General features: G+C 52.7%; 1 protein-coding gene across 1 annotated transcript in view; it reads left to right on the forward strand.

Moving 5' to 3' along the window:
* The window catches only part of Col8a2 (collagen type VIII alpha 2 chain), a 27,590-nt gene that overhangs the window by 876 nt on the left and 10,490 nt on the right, over positions 1 to 16,224 (forward strand). Inside the window, exon 2 of the mRNA XM_021200520.1 lies at positions 9,086 to 9,131. The gene's annotated coding sequence lies outside the window, so the exon portion shown is untranslated. The remainder of the gene's footprint in view (positions 1 to 9,085; positions 9,132 to 16,224) is intronic.

Raw genomic sequence — 16,224 nt, forward strand, 5'->3', positions numbered from 1 at the left:
GTGTGTGTGTGTGTGTGTGTGTGTGTGTGTGTGTGTGTGTGTTTGTGTATCTGCTAGAACCACTTTGTCCAGGAGAACAGCCTAGATTCCTCACACAGAAATGCATCTGACCTTTCAGGGTACCCTGCCAGCCCAGAAATCTTCCTTCACTTGCCTGCCATAGAAGCTGGGGACGGGGAGGACGGAGATGCTGGAGGGTGTGCATTTCCTCACTGGTCTGAGTAAAGGGGTCCACCCCTGCTGGGGAAGAGTGGAGGGGGTGTCACAAAGAGAGCTGGCAGTCTTAGTGGGGAGTCTGGCCTCCCCTTGATCCGATGAATACAGATGGCGACATGGATACACAGAGCCCTCTAAAAAGATAAGGCACATACAGCCACGCTCCCTCCCACTGAGTCGCACACAATCACACACCGAGGAAAGACTCATTAGACACACACGACCACACTCTTACCACAAACGCTAAAGCAATGACACGCATGTGCGCACTCGGTCTCCAACAGACACACAGCAAGCCCCCATGTGGTGCGGCCAGACATACTTCCACAGGAGAGTTGTACACATGCACCGGTTCACACTCTACATGCTCACTAGGGTCTCTCCGGTTTCACTTTGGCCCAGAGGAAGGGAAAGAAAGGAGGGAAGGGAATGTGTCTCTTAGCAAGAGGGAGGGGAAAGATACCAAACCCGGCTGTCAGCCCAAGCCCCCAAACCCCACTGCTTCCCCCGCTCTGGGCCCCAGCCAGACCAAAGGATGTGAGTCCAACTTCTCTGCCCTGCTGGCCGAAGCTTACTCCAGAACCTCAGTGACAGGCATGGGCCTCTTTGTAGGGAAGTGGCGGCCAGAGGAGCAGGTCCTGAGGCTCTTACAGAGTTGGGTGGATGAAACAGAGGCGCCGACAGCTTTCATATGGCGTGCACCTATGGGCTCTGGGTGCCAGTTGAGGCACACAAGGAAGGGAGGTGCTGTACAGCTGAGTATGGGGAGAGGAGGACCTGAGGTAACTCTGTAAGGCTTTCCATGACAATGAGAGCTTCGTCAGTTGGGCCACACAGTAGGGAGTTGAGGGACCAGACTCTTTTGAAGTCAGGGTTCTTAGGTTCTTATCTAGAGACCCAGGCGTGAGCTGCCTAGTGGTACAGACTGGGAGTGACTGGCTGTTCTGTGCTAAACATGACGGGGACCCCTTCATCTTCCAGGCAGGGAGATCTTGACAGAGGCCAGACAGTGTGAGGGGAAAGGTAGCTAAGTGAGTGGTTGCCATGGGGATGAGAGGAGGAATTGATGAAGATGTACCCATCTTTGGGGGAGGGGCAGCAGTGGCGCATGCCTTTAATCCCAGCACTTGGGAGGCAGAGGCAGGTGGATCTCTGTGAGTTCGAGGCCAGTTTGGTCTACAGAGCAAGTTCCAGGACAGCCAGGGATACACAGAGAAACCCTGTCTCAAAAAGCCAAGAAAAGCTGGGCGTGGTGGCACATGCCTTTAATCCCAGCACTCGGGAGGCAGAGGCAGGCAGATTTCTGAGTTCGAGGCCAGCCTGGTCTACAGAGTGAGTTCCAGGACAGCCAGGGCTACACAGAGAAACCCTGTCTCGAAAAACCAAATTAAAAAAAAAAAGAAGAAGAAGAAGAAGAAGAAAGAAAAGAAAACCAGCCAAGAAAAGAAAAGGAAAGGAAAGGAAAGAAAGGAATATACTCATCTGATTATGGGGTCAGTAGAGGCCAGGCTGGGCCTGGAGGCATGAGATTGGCTTCCTAAACTATAATGATTGGGAACTGGGGCTGGGTATGGCCATGAGTTGGGGGTTGTCTCTAAAAGGCACTGAGTGTAGACAGAAACCAGGGGCATCTAAAAGGCCAGAAAGTGCACACACACACACACACACACACACACACACACACACACACACGCCCAAGGGAAGACATGCTCTCTGAGAGAGAAGTTTATGTCCCTCTGTCCTCTGGTCATCTCTAGACTAGGGAGGGTATAGACAACAGACCTCCAGTGAAGAGATGCGCAGGTTCAAGAGTTGGCCCTGACACTGCCTGTCTCTGCACCTCAACTTCCCTGTTGTCAAACTCCCTTTCTGGGACTATTTTTTTTTAACCTGCAGAAAGGTGAGGGAGGGGTGGTCCTAGGTACCTTTGTCATACAAGTAACTCCCAGAACTTTCTGAACAGTATGCCCGCCACCTCTGCCACCTCCCTGGTTGGATCATGAAGCATAGATGTACTGACCTCGTATCATGCAGATTCTTCGGGAGCTTTGAATGAGAGATTAAGCATTCCCATGAAGATGGATGGGTGTGCCTGTTCTTAGAGAGTAGAAAGGCCTGGGGGGTGGGGTCAGGGAGCTTGTGAACACCTTACAGGGAGAGCCAGGCCAGCATTACTGGCCATCTAGGGATGGGATTAGAGCCTTAGGAGAGATCATTTGGTCACATAGAAACCAGAGGTAGAAGTGAGAGAAAACAGGCCTGGGCTCAGGCCCTTCTCCACAGACATGCCCTTCTTTCACAGGCCTATCAGGAACTTGGGGTGGAGGGAACCTCATCAAACTACCTTAAGCTCTCTCATTTTTCCCCCTTTATTTTAAAAAGATTTTATCTATTGTATGGATTTTTGCCTGCATGTGTGTCTGTGCACCAATCAATGCCCTTCGGAGCCAGAAGTGGATATTAGATCCCATGAAACTTGAGTCACAGACAGTAGCCACCGTGGGGGTCCTGGGAATTGAACTCGGGTCCTCTGGAAGAGCAGCTAGTCCTTTTAACCACTGAACCATCTCTCCAGTCCCCAGGCACCCTGTAATCTCAATTCCTCTTTCTGCCTTGTTGAGAGAGTGTAACAGTGATGCGGGTTTATTGTTTGTTAGGCCCCCTGTTGATATATTTCGAATCCTGTAACGATCCATTGTACAAGGCAGGGATGGACGGCTCATCCAACAGAGCAGGGTAGGTCAGTAGTCAGCGTACTTGCTGAGCACAGGGCTGGACCTCCCAGCCAGGTCTGTGATGACACCCATCTCTGGTCCTTCTCCTTGGCCTGATTCTCTTCACTTTGGGAAAGGAGTGGACAACATCTCTGTGAAACAGTTTTGTTTTGTTTTGCTTTTCCCAGAGAGGAAACAATAAGTATCTGAGGGTCAGGCCCATGGAAGGAGTTTGGCACGGAGAGGGCTGGGCTGCTGTTATGTAGTAACCGAGACCTCTCAGTGGTGCCTGGCAGGGACACCTAACAGTAAGGGACACTAGCTTCTTCAAACAAGGGCTCTCAGCCTAGGGTCTTGGCCTCACCTGTCAGCCCTGTGAGACCTCAGGGGCTATGCTTCTGAGATGGGTCAGTGATGCCGACCTGGCTCACCCTGGAAACTAAGGGGTGGGAAACCATTTGTCCTCTGTAAGCTCCGAGAAGCCCACTCTCCACCCCCACCCCCCACCCCCGCCCCATCTCCCTATGTGGCTAGGGCTGGCCTGGAACTCTCTGTGTAGCCTAGGCTGACCACCCTCCTGCCCTAGCCTCTTGAGAGATAGAATTTCAGGCGTGAGCCACCACGCCTGGCTGAGGCCAGCTTTTTGGCACCCACCCCTTCCAGCATCCCAGTCCTTAAGACCAGGAAATTCTCCCTTCTGTCTAGCCTTCTTCTCTCCCACTGTGCTGGCCGCTGCAAAGCCTGCGTGGGCCCTCCAGGCCACACTCCTGACGGGCGACCACGAGCTTATTAGTTCGTGGCAAACATTCTTTTCATAGTTCCGGGAGCTCAGCAAATCCGATGCTTAGCCGGGAATGCAGAGCCCCCCCCCCCCCCCCCCGCCTCCTGCAGCGGAGGCAGGGACTGGGGAGGGGGTGGAAACCCTGGGAGTTAGCCAAAGTGGGGATGAATTGAGGGGATGTGGCAGACACCCCCCTCCAGGAACACTCCGCCTCAGCTCAGGGAGCAGGATGGAGGGCTGTCTTCAGCAACTTAACCAGCGTGGCTCCAAGCTCTGGGACCATCCTCTCTCTACCATCCTACTGATGAACTTGGGCAAGTGACCCATCTGTGCCTCAGTTTCTCATCTGTAAAGTGGGGTTTAGAATACATCAGATGTCTGCTGGGAGGTGTCATGGTGTTCAAATAAGTATAGTGGATGTGTATTGAGTTCCTGTATAACAATTTACACGAAGTCCACTATGCCAAAAAAAATCATGTCTGCTCCTCACACAAGTTCAAGGAAGCAGAGACTGTTTCCATATCACTAATGAAGGAGTTAAGGTGCTGGCTGGTGAGATAAGAATACATTCAAGGGGGCTGGTGAGATGGCTCAGCAGGTAAGATCACTGACTGCTTTTCCGAAGGTCCTGAGTTCAAATCCCAATAACCACATGGTGGCTCACAACCACCCGTAATGAGATCTGATGCCCTCTTCTGGTGCATCTGAAGACAGCTACAGTGTGCTTATGTATAATAATAAATAATTTTTTAAAAAATAATATATTCCACTCGGGAGGCAGAGGCAGGCGGATTTCTGAGTTCGAGGCCAGCCTGGTCTACAGAGTGAGTTCCAGGACAGCCAGGGCTACACAGAGAAACCCTGTCTTGAAAAAAACAAAACAAAACAAAAAAAATAATATATTCAAGGTAAAGGTGCTTACTCTCAAGACTGATGACCTGTGTTCATCACACAAGACCTTCATGGTGGAACGGGAGAACTGACTCCCCAAAGCTGTCCTCTGACCTCCACTCTAGCCTAAAGGGACCCACAACCCTTTTCCCTTAATAAATAAACGAATATTAAAAATAAAATAAGGGTGTGTAATATAGTCGGGTGTGGTGACACGGGAGGGTTGTGTTGCTCTCGACGCACCTTGGCTTCACAGCAAGACCATGCTTCAAAACAGACAGACAGACAAACAGTCAGCTTCCCACTGCCTGGTTTGTCAGGCAGGAAGATCAGGAGTTCAAGGTCATCCTTGGCTACAACCGAGCTGGAAGTCAACGGGGTTAAGGAGACCCTATCTCAAACTAAACAGAACAAAACCACATATTTTGCTCTTGAGTGGTTTTTTACATGATTTTTACAGGGTTTCTCTGTGTAGCCCTGGCTGTCCTGGAACTCACTCTGTAGACCAGGTTGGCTTAGAACTCAGAAATCCACCTGCCTCTGCCTCCCGAGTGCTGGGATTAAAGGCGTGCGCCACCACGCCTGGTAAACCCATGATTTTTTAAAAACAAGTAAGACTCTTGGGTCTGGAGAGATGGCTCGGCGGTTAAGAGTGCTTGTTGTTCTTGCAGAGGATCTGGATTCTTTTTTGTTCTTTAAAGATTTTATTTATTTTATGTATATGAACACACTGTAGCTGTCTTCAGATGCACCAGAAGAGGGCATCAAATTCCATTACAGGTGGTTGTGAGCCATCATGTAGTTGTTGGGATTTGAACTCAGGACCTCTGGAAGAGCAGTCAGTGCTCTTAACCACTGAGCCATCTCTCCAGCCCAAAGACTTAGATTCTGTTCCCAGCACCAACATGTCTGCTCACACTGACCCATAACTCAGTTCCAGGCCCAAACTCCCTCTTCTGGCTTCTGTGGGCACCAGACATGGTGTGCACACATACCTCCAGGCAAAACATTCATACAGAAATAATAAATAAATCTCGGACAAAAATGTTTAGATTGGGACTGTAGCCTCGACCTGCCCACAGTGGGGCTAGCAATGGACCCCTCTCCAGCAGCTGTCACCTTGCAAGGGGCCCTTGGGAATCCTCAGGGCCTTGTGTTTGGAATGCTGTAGTGAGAGCTGAGCCTGACACCAGGCTAGCCCACTTAGGGACTTGGCAGCTCTCAGAAGCTTCTTGGTAGGGATAAAGATTGTCCCTCCCTATATCTGGTGTGGAATTTAGCTGTGCAGAGGGGAGATGTCACCAGAGGAGGGGGGAGAGAATTAGGGCATTGAGAACAGAACCACATTGAAGAAAGCTCAGGTAGGGCCCTCATGTGCCCGTCTACCCCGCTCCCTACATTGTAGAATCTCTGGAGGGGGCTCCTGAAGCCCTCAGTAGAGGCTGTCCGTCCACTCTATGCCCAGTGTTGCCTGTCTATAGTTTTGCTATCTGGGTTGAGGTGGAGGCTTGGGTAGGGTAGAGTGGATTTGGCAAACAGAATCCTAATCTGTAGGAAGCCTAGATGCAGGGGCTGTGGCCACTTAAGGGCTGGCCAGACCTGCCTTCTTCAAGGTAAACGAAGACTGGATAGGACTCCTCTGGGTTTCCATGCTCCACAAGGAAAGTGGACAGGAGTTCCGGCCTCGCAGGGCCAGGGGAGGTGATGAAAGTATGCTGAGGGTGGGCGTTAAGGGGAGGGGAAATGGCCTCGTGAGTCAAGGGGCTTTGCTCCAAGCCTGGGGACCTGAGTTTGAGCTCAAGATGCAGATGGTGGAAGGAGAGAAATGACCCTTGAAAATTATGTCTGATCACCAGGTGTAGTGACCTTTAATCCCAGCACTCAAGAGGCACAGGCAGCGGGATCTCTGAGTTTGAGGCCAGCCTGGTCTACACAGTGAGTTTCAGGACAGCCGGGGCTACACAGAGAAACTTTGTCTTAAAAAAAAAAAAAAAAAAAAAAAGGAATGAAAATGATTTTTGATCTGCACATTCGTGAGCTGAGGCGTGCAGGGCCCTCCCCCCACAATAAAAAAAAAAAAGTGTTTTTAAAGTTATGCCTGGGATGTGTCCAGTGCTGCTCTGTACATAGTATGGATTTAAGGTTTATTATTTGTCTCATTGTGAGCACTAGATGTTCTTGGGATTTAGATACTGTTATAAGATAAGCATGTGCAGTCAGCTTTGGGCCGGACCCAGGTCTCCGACCCTGATACTCCACGACTTCCTCAGCTGAACCCACCTGTTCAAAGCCAGCAACATGGTTCAGCAGGTACAGATGGTCACAGTACAAGCTCAGTGATCAGAGTTTGGCTCCCAGAACATGGGTGGAAGGAGAGAATCAAATCCCTCCAAGTTGCCCTTTGACCTCAAGCACACGTGTGTACAAGGGCTCATGGGCAAAGATTTAAAGCGAGGAGGTCGTTGGCTCCGTGGTTAAGACCTCTTGACCTTGAACTACATATGTAGGCCCCGTAGCTGAAGATGACCTTGCATTTCTGGTCCTCTGGCTTCTACCGCTTAAGAACTGGGATTACAGATATGAGCTACCACACTGAATTTATGTGGTGTCTGCAGTGTTGGGGACTGAGTTCAGCGCTTTTGAGTTAGGCAAACACTGACAACCAAACTGTACCCTCAGCACTAGTGTGTGTGTGTGTGTGTGTGTGTGTGTGTGTGTGTACAAGTACATGTGTGGTACTGGGGATTGAACCCAATCTTACACTTGCCCACTGAGCACTAACCTATATCCCTTGATTTTTTTTTTTTTTTTTTGTTGTTGTTGTTTAAATCCCTTTGTCCCTTGTGTATGTTCGGGATTTTACCACACACCATACCTTCAGTTCTCCCGGCCTGGATGGCCAGTCCTCACCTCCAAACAGCTCAAGTCATGTTGGTAGCCAAGATTCAGATCCAGCTTGGATGGAATACCCCACCCCCACCGGCAGTGGGGAGGAGCTGGTGGGCAGGAGGTTTGTATGGAGAGGTGCAGACTACCCATCTGGACCCCAGCAGCCAGGCCTCAGAAAGTGGTCTCTGCTGGGGTGCTGGTGTTTACTGCAGCCAGGGTGTTGCGGGCTCAGCCAGGTGGAGAGGCGGCCAGGAGCCTCAGGCTTTGGCACCAGACTGTTTGTGCAGCCGCAGAGCAGGCCAGGCTGTCAGAGTTTCCATGGGATCGGGCAAAGGCAAGCAAGCAGCTGGGGGAGAGAATGACGAAGCCTCCTTCTTCCTGCCAGGTGGGCTGGCTGGGTGTCCCCTCGTTATCCACTCAGAAGTCACCTCTAGCTCTGGACAATGGCCCCCGACTCCTCTATCTACCCAGACTAGGGTTTTTACAAGCATTTTGAGACAAGGTCTCATGTAGGCCCCCAGCTGGCCTTGAACTCACAGTGAGGATGAAGATGACCTGATTCTACTGTTTCCACCTTTTGAGTGCTGGGCTGACAGGCGGGTATCAGGCACCATGTCAGACGTATGCCGTACTGGGGATGGAACCAAGTGCCTTGTGGGTGTTAGGCGAGCACACTCCCATCCATCTTCCATACTGAGCTCTGAACTAGGGCTATGACAGAACATGGCACCGTGTTCAGTTGAGGCACAACCGGGAGCCTCATCCAAAGTTCTGGCTCCTCCCACCTCCCCATTCCACTGCCTTAAATGGCTCCCTTTGATTTCTAGTGAAGGCATGTGTGACTTCCAAAGCCTGTCTCCCTGATCTGTACTCTCGGGTCCTGCTGGTCTCCCACTCTAAAGACTTCTAGACCATCCCAAAACCTCCCAAGAAGTTTCCCACAGCCTGAAATTCCTTTCCTCCCCTCATCTGCCACTCAGATTACTAGTCACCTTTCAGAAGTCAGCTTGAATGTCCCTTCCTCTTCCACAAAGCCTTTTAGGGGAGCTCACTGTGAATTGGAGGGACAGTGTGCTCTTCTTTGAGCTTCTACAGTCCAGGGATCTTCTTTAGCCAATTGTGTGTGTTGGGGCATGAAGGGATTTTTTTTTTTTTTTTTGAGACTGGTCTTACTGTGTATGTAGATCAGGCTGTCCTCGAACTCATGGAGAACTGAGATTAAAGGGCCTATCCTTTAATGGTGATGGCTTTTTGACTGATGCTCCCTGCTCCTACACGGCAGGGGTGGAGATATCGGTATGAACATCCCTAGATGACCACTTCCCTATCTTAGGGGCGGCCTCCAGCCAGTCCTAATGGAGGGCCAGAACAGGGCACACAGAAGGGGTTTCCGCAGTGCCCGAATCCAGAACTGTCACTAAGCGCGTAGAATGAAAGAAGAGAGGTTGAGTGTGGCACTGCCTGGCAGTAGGGGCCGCGGGCAGAGGAGAAGATCTGCTGGGCTCCTGGTCAGGTGGTGACTAGCTGGAGGGGGCTGGTTTCCCGCGATTTCTCCAGGAATCCTCTCACTGTTCCTGTCCTTTATTCCCCCCAGGCTCTGCCTGTCCTGGGACGTTTGTGGCCCCGCCCACCTAAAAAAGGTAAGCTAGTTCTGGGGCTGGGTTTTCTGATAGCCAAGGCTTGGAAGAGCAGTTGTTCGTCGCCCTGTAAACTCACTGGCTCCTGCGGCCGTAGTAGCCCCTCCCTCTCAGGCGCAGGGTGTCCTTGTCGCCGGCTTCTCCTGCAAGTGACCTCAGCTCCTTATGCTGTAAAACCCCGGCCCAAATCGGAAGCAGGTTTTTTTCATTTGTGAACTCTCTCGCCTCGCTCCCTGGCGCGGCCTCGTTTGTTTGGCCCCGCCTGAGTGCAGTGGCCTGGCCGCACTCCCGCCGGCTCCCTCCCTGCCCAACCCGGCCTCTCCCGTTGCCGCTGCCGCCACCACGCAGGGAAGCCGCGAGGCCCAGGAATCTTGGCCGGCTGGAGCGACAGCGGCCGAGGGTGGCGCTCCGGAAAAGGCTGCAAATGGGAACCAGAAGGCGAAATGCTGGATAGAGATTGAGGAGGTCCGGACTGCCAGGCTGAGATTGGGTGGCTGGGTCTGGAGACCCTCCAGTCTGTTTTGGTCAGAGGCTGTCAAGAGCTCTGCTGGAAGCTAGCACAGAGTGGCACCCGCTGAGGCCAGGCCGTAGCCCCCCCCACCCCCCTGGAAGGAGCCAGCTTTCTTGGCTACCTGCCTGAGGGCGCGGTGGCTGTGGGTCATCTGTCTCAGCCTGGACAATTCTTACCTCCCTGGCTGGAGGTTTTGGTGGAAAGGAGATGTTTCTCCTGGGGCTGGCAGGTGTCTAGACTCAAGTGGGCAGAGGCCAGGGGCCTGTCATTAAATGTAGTCACCTGTGAGGAGGGAGGGCATTTGGGCTAGCTTTCTAGCATTTGGGAGGCCCGAGGAATCAGGAAGAGCAACAGAGGCCAGTCCCTGATCAGACTCCCTAGGGCTGGGCCCCAGGTAGAGGGTGGCCTGGTGGGAACCAGCCCTGGAGCCCCAGCTTCGGGCTTTCTTGAGTACTTGTTGAGTGATAATGGAAGAGAGGGCTGAGGTGGGGTATGAGAGGAGGAGGCTGGGAGGGCTGCTCGGAGGAAGAGGCACTCGGGAGGGGCTTTGAATGTGAAGATTGGAAGAGAATAGGAGAATGGGGGTTCCAGGCAGAGAGTGTCCTGTAGGCAACTATGGGAAGGTGGGTATGAAGTCGAGGGCACCCAGGGCTGTGGAGGGCTTGTCTGATCCCCAAGGTGGATAAGCCAGCTCTACCCACAGGGTAGGGCCTGCTTTCATCTGTAGGTAGTGCCTGTCCCCTAGTGCCACTAGTTGGCTCCTCCCTTCAGAGACTGCAGAGCCTTTCCCCTTCCGGGTGAGACGCGTGCCCTGCCCATCGTTTGCATCATTTCTGCCAATAGATGACCCTGATGTCTCCCTCAAATCTCCTTCCAGGGCTGTTCCCTAAGCTGCAGTCCCCTGTGCACTAGGTGTGGGACACTGGGGCCCTTGAGTGGAACTGCAGCCTGGTAGGACAGAAACCATGAGCAGAGGTGTACTCTTGAGCTCACAGCCACCAGGGTGATGAGTTGCCAGCGAGCTCCAAAGCTTTAGGACAGCCCTGACCCACACATTTAAACTAGGGGGCTGAGCCAGAGAACTCCAGTAGACCCCCCACCCCCAGTTTCTAGCCAGATCTCATCCTGGGAGTCAGACCCACACACGCACAAGTATGGCCTGTCCACACTGGCCTTGCAGAAGGACAGAGCTGGACCTCGCTCAGGGAACAGACATCTCAGTTTGTCACAAGGGCATGGGAGAAGGTTGAGAGAGCCATTTGCATAGGCAGTGGAGATGGTGACAGAGACACAGAGGTCTGAGTGAGAGGAGAGACAGATGCTGAGACATGAAGAAGACATAGAAGAGGACTTTGATGGTCCTCAGGGCCCCTCCCCAGCCCTTAGACACAGAGTATGTTCCCACAGTGGGACCTCAGTGACAGTTCACACATCGATGGACCTTCTCTCTGCAGCCTCTTCCAGAAGCCACAGGAAAGGCAGAACTACAGAGATGTAGCCTGGGAGAGCCAGGGAGCCATTAGAGAATTCAGAGCCAGCAAGAGTCATGGGTAGAGCTGTGATAACAGGCAGTCCACAGTCAGGACTCATCAGCGTAGCCTGGAAGCCTGGCAAGATGCAAGTGTCGGGTCTGCACCAGCCACATCCGTCCTGACGACCTGGTACAGGCTGTGATTTGAGAAGTGTCATTGAAGTCCATATAGAAAAGGTGGGGGCTGGAGAGATGGCTCAGCGGTTAAGAGCACCGACTGTTCTTCCAGAGGCCCTGAGTTCGATTCCCAGCAACCACATGGTGGTTCACAACCATCTGTAGTGGTATCAGATGCCCTCTTCTGGTGTGTCTGAAGACAGCTACAGAACTCATATACATAAAACAAATCAATAAATCTTTAAAAAAGAAAAAAGAAAAGAAAACGTGGAAGATGACAGACAGGTTAAAACTGGAGGTGAAGTGACAGGGTTCTGTGGCTGTCCTGTGGGCTTTAGCAAGCACACGCGCAAGTGGACACACACACACAATTTTTGGAGACAGGGTCTCATGTAGGTCAGCCTAGTATCTTGAAATTACTATGTAGTCAAGGATGACCTTGAACCTCACAATCTCCTGTCTCCACTTCCCCAGTGCTGGAATCACAGGCATTTGCCGCCACACACCCAGGGTTTGGTGTGTGCCAGACAACCCCACTGACAGCTGAGCTTCATCCCCTGAGCCCTTGGCAAAGTCATTTATCAAACCTCTGGGCTGGTCTTGTTTGTTGGCTTCTTTGCTTTTCAAGACAGAGTTTCGGGCTGGAGAGATGGCTCAGTGGGTAAAAGCACCCGACTGCTCTTTCAAAGGTCCAGAGTTCAAATCCCAGCAACCACATGGTGGCTCACAACCATCCGTAATGAGATCTGACTCCCTCTTCTGGTGTGTCTGAAGACAGCTACAGTGTACTTACATATAATAATAAATCTTTAAAAAAAAAAAAAAGATGTAAGCAGGCAAAGGCCTGGGGGCCCACGAGTGGACAAGAGGACAGATTCCCCCCAGATTGTCCTCTGACCTCCACAGGCACACACAAGATACAAAAAAGTGTAGTTAAAAAAAAAAAAAAAAAAAAGAGAGTTTCTCTGTGTAGCCCCAGATATCCTGGAATTCACTCTGTAGATCAGGCTGCCCTAGAACCAGAGATCCACCTGCCTCTGCCTCCCAAGCACTGGGATTAAAGCTGTGTTCGACCACTGCCCCGGCTGTGCTATATTTTGGAGTTCAAGGTCTCTATCGCAGCAGAGGCTGTGGGGAAGGGGTAGGAGTCATAGGGAGGGCTAGAGGAGACTGGACTCCACAGGGCCGGATCTGTGGCTTGAAGAAAATGGGATGTTATATGTAGTTGTGACTATGTATAGGGCAGTCTATTCTAACCCTGCCAAGGCATTGTAGGGGTGTAGATTCTATATTACCATATAAGGAAGAAAGGGCCAGTGATGATGTTCAGAGTTTTATCCTGGGCACCTGGGTTGCAGGGAGGGAAAGGAAGTTGGGAGGAAATGAGTGGTGTGTGGGAAGGCGGGGCATATTGCAGTGGGGGGTGGAGACTGGAAACTGCCAGTACTCGGTGATGGAACAGGATCTGGGGACACAGGGAGACCTGGAACTACATGGACAGTCTGGAGACCATAAGCCTGAGCCAGTGTGGGGGAAGCCTGGCTCTGCAGGCTGGTGAGGAAGAGGGTGAAGAGACCCAGCCTGGGGTCAGGCAGGGATATGCCTGGACTGTGGACATGTGGGGCAAGAGGCTGGCAGCCGCATAGGAGGCGTCCACGGCGAGACCCCTGGGGCGAAGTCTGGCCTTCACCACCTTTCTTTCTGTGGACTTAGGGACAGGGAAGGGCTTGTGGTGGAGGCTGAAGGCCCGAGCTTCTGGGCTGCGGCTGGGTCATGTCCTCCTTAGCTCAGTTGTCATCAGCAGTCTCTACAGAGAAACCTGGCCAGTGTTCTCTCTCCACTAACCAGGGAATGGTCTAGAAGGGCAGAAAAAAAGGTCATTCAGACTTCATTCCTCAAGATCTTACGCTTTGGATGGGGGCAAGACACTACTTTGTGTCCGGAAGGTATGTGGCTGTACTGAAGGAAGGGAGTTCCTGGCCGTGAAGGACAGGCCGAGGCAGCACATCTGGAGAGTCTGGTGACTCCCATGATCTCTCAGTTGATCTTTTTGCTGAGGACACTGGAGGTTCAGAAAGGTTAAGTCGCTTGCCTACCAGGATCCCCCAGTCTAAGTAGCTGTGCTGGGAGACCAAGCTTGAGGAGAGTTAGGAACAGCACTCACCTGACAGGTGAGGGAAGGCAGAGCCTCGAGACACCAGAGAGAGGGGAAGAGGCTGGGGAGTGGGGACCAGGCACCGGCCAGGGGCTCTGCAGAATGTCTGCACCACAGGAAGCGGCTCACAGCATACCTGTGGTTTGGCGGACCGGCCGCCGCGCCTCCCCGCCGCTGCTCGCGGAGCCGCCGTCTGGGGTGCTGGGGCCTGGATTCTACTCGGGTCGGGTTCCACCCGTTCCCACCCCGGGGCGGGGTCACAGCAGCCTCACTCTGCGCCCTGTCTCCGGGCCCCTCGGCACCAGGGACCAGACGGCTCGGTCAGGGGTGGGGTGATGGAGTGGGAACACACCTGGGACGCGACCCTGGGGAGGGGTCAGGGAGGGGAGGGGGTCGGACAGCGCCTCCTCCTACCTGGGTATGGACGCCCTGGGGCGCCCGCTCCCAGCCAGTCTCCTCCGCCTCTGGGAGGAGGCCAGGCTGCCCCAAAACGCTGACTTGGACGAAATGGTGTTTTACGGCGATTTGTTGAAAAGGGGGGAAATCCCCGTTAAGGACTTGCAGCTGTCCAAACACCGCGTCTGCCCTGCCGCCGCCCGGGCGCAATCCCCTGAATCAGCGTCTCCCGAACGCATCCCACCTCCGCCGAGGCTCCGCGCCTCTGCCATCCCTGACCTTGATCAGTCCACACCTCGGGACAGGTCACCAGAGACCGTGATGGCTTGCCTAAGGCCCCACAGCCAGTCGTGGGCAGAACTGGCTGGAGCTTTAGGACTCTCCTCCTGATCTTTTCACACACACACACACACACACACACACACACACACACACACACACACACACACACACACACTCAGCTTGGCCAACCATCCCTGCTGGCAGATGAATTGTTCCCTTTGCTCCACATTTCTGAAGCGAGACTAGTCGGTCGGTGCCGAGACACTCTTCAAGTAGTCACCGGGGAAATACTGCAGCGACTTGTTCCTGTGTTCTTGATGACTGATGGATTGGGGGTAGTTTGGCCTCAAACTTGCCAGGCAATCAAGGATGACCTAGACATTTCTGTGCTCTTCCTGCCTCTGCGCCCCCCCCCCCCGCCCCGAGGCTACAGGTGTGTGCCACCACATCTAGCATCGTGCGTCCTTTAAGTCTGACCATGAATTGAGTTGGTCACTCAGTGTGGAGCCTCCTCGCTGTGTGCCAGCTTGGCTGTGTGGGGACAGGGAGAGCAGGAGTACTAAACCAGGACCTAAGAGCCGATCCCGATCCCGGCTCCACAGACCGAGGCTGAGTGAGACAGCCAATGGCTGGGCGTCTCCAGCATGCCAGAGCAAGTGAGAGTTATCCAGACGCACCAAGGCGGCAGAGTATGCAGAGGCCACAGAGTCCCCCGGCCTGGCACACTGGTCCACACAGTGCCACCTCTAGGTCATTGGCTCTTTTTTTCATCCCTGAACAGGCTCAGCCTCCGCTCCCCAGCCCTGTGCCCAGCCTGGCTGAAAGAAAGACTTTTTTCCTTGCCATTCTCTGCTTCGCAGCCTGGCCTGACCCCTGGAATGTTCCAAGCTCCCATGGCAGGAAATCCTAGCTCTAGCGGTTACAGCTTTGCTTTGTCACAGGTCTCCGTCCAAGCCCTGTCATTGCTGTCCCCCAAGCTTTTGCAAGCATCACTGTGCTTCTCTGAGCCTGTCTCCTCAGTTGCAGAAAGACCCTGACAGCACCTTCCTCATGGAAAAGGCCACAAAATGAGCAAAAACTTCTAGGCCAGCCGGGTGGTGGTGGCGCGCTCCTATAATCCCAGCACTTGGGAGACAGAGGCAGGCCGATTTCTGAGTTCGAGGCCAGCCTGGTCTACAGAGTGAGTTCCAGGACAGCCAGGGCTATACAGAGAAACCCTGTCTCACAACAAAACAAAACAAAACAAAACAAAACAAAACAAAACAAAACAAAAAGTTCTGCCTGTAGCATTGTTAGTGAGGACTTAAGACCCATTTCCTCTTCTCGAGACCACAACAGCATCCCCATAGGCTGTAGTGAAGGTTATATGTGAACTGCCAGGATAATAGTGCCAGATCCGGGTAGGTGGTGGCGTACACCTTTAATCTCAGCACTCAGGAGGGAGAGGCAGATAGATCTCTGAGTTTTAGGCCAACCTGGTCTACAGAATGAGTTCCAGGACAGCCAGAGCTACACAGAGAAACTCTGTCTTGAAACAAAACAAAACAAAGCAAAACAAACAACACACATAGGGCAGGAGAGATGGCTCAGCCGTTAAGAGGGTTAAGAGCATTGGCTGAGGTTCTGAGTTCAATTCCCAGAAACCACATGGTGGCTCACAACCACCCGTAATGCGATCTGGCGCCCTCTTCTGGCATGCACATGTACATGCAGACACAAAACTCAAACCAAAACCACAACAGAATAGAGCCAGCCCCTGTGCATTGTAGGTTCGCTGAGTCTTGGCATCAAGTCACAGTCATTAAGACAGGTGGCCTGTGCTGGGGAAGGTTCCTAATGAGGCCTCGGCTTCTGAGCAAGATTTTTATGGTCCAAGTAAGCATCTCTCCCCTCTCTCTACCTCTTCCCTTTCTCCTTTTCCCTCTCCCTCTTCCCTCTGCTAAGGATGGATCCCAGGGCTTCACACATACTAGGGAACCCCCTAGCCCTGAGCTGTACCCTAGCCTTTTGTTGTTGTTTTGCTTTATTTTGGTTTGTTGTTTTTCTTTTTTTCTTTTTTCTTTTTTTGGTTTTTCAAGACAGGGTTTCTCTGTGTAGCCCTGGC

Source organism: Mus pahari, chromosome 6 (assembly GCF_900095145.1).
Source record: "Mus pahari chromosome 6, PAHARI_EIJ_v1.1, whole genome shotgun sequence".
NCBI lineage: Eukaryota > Metazoa > Chordata > Mammalia > Rodentia > Muridae > Mus > Mus pahari.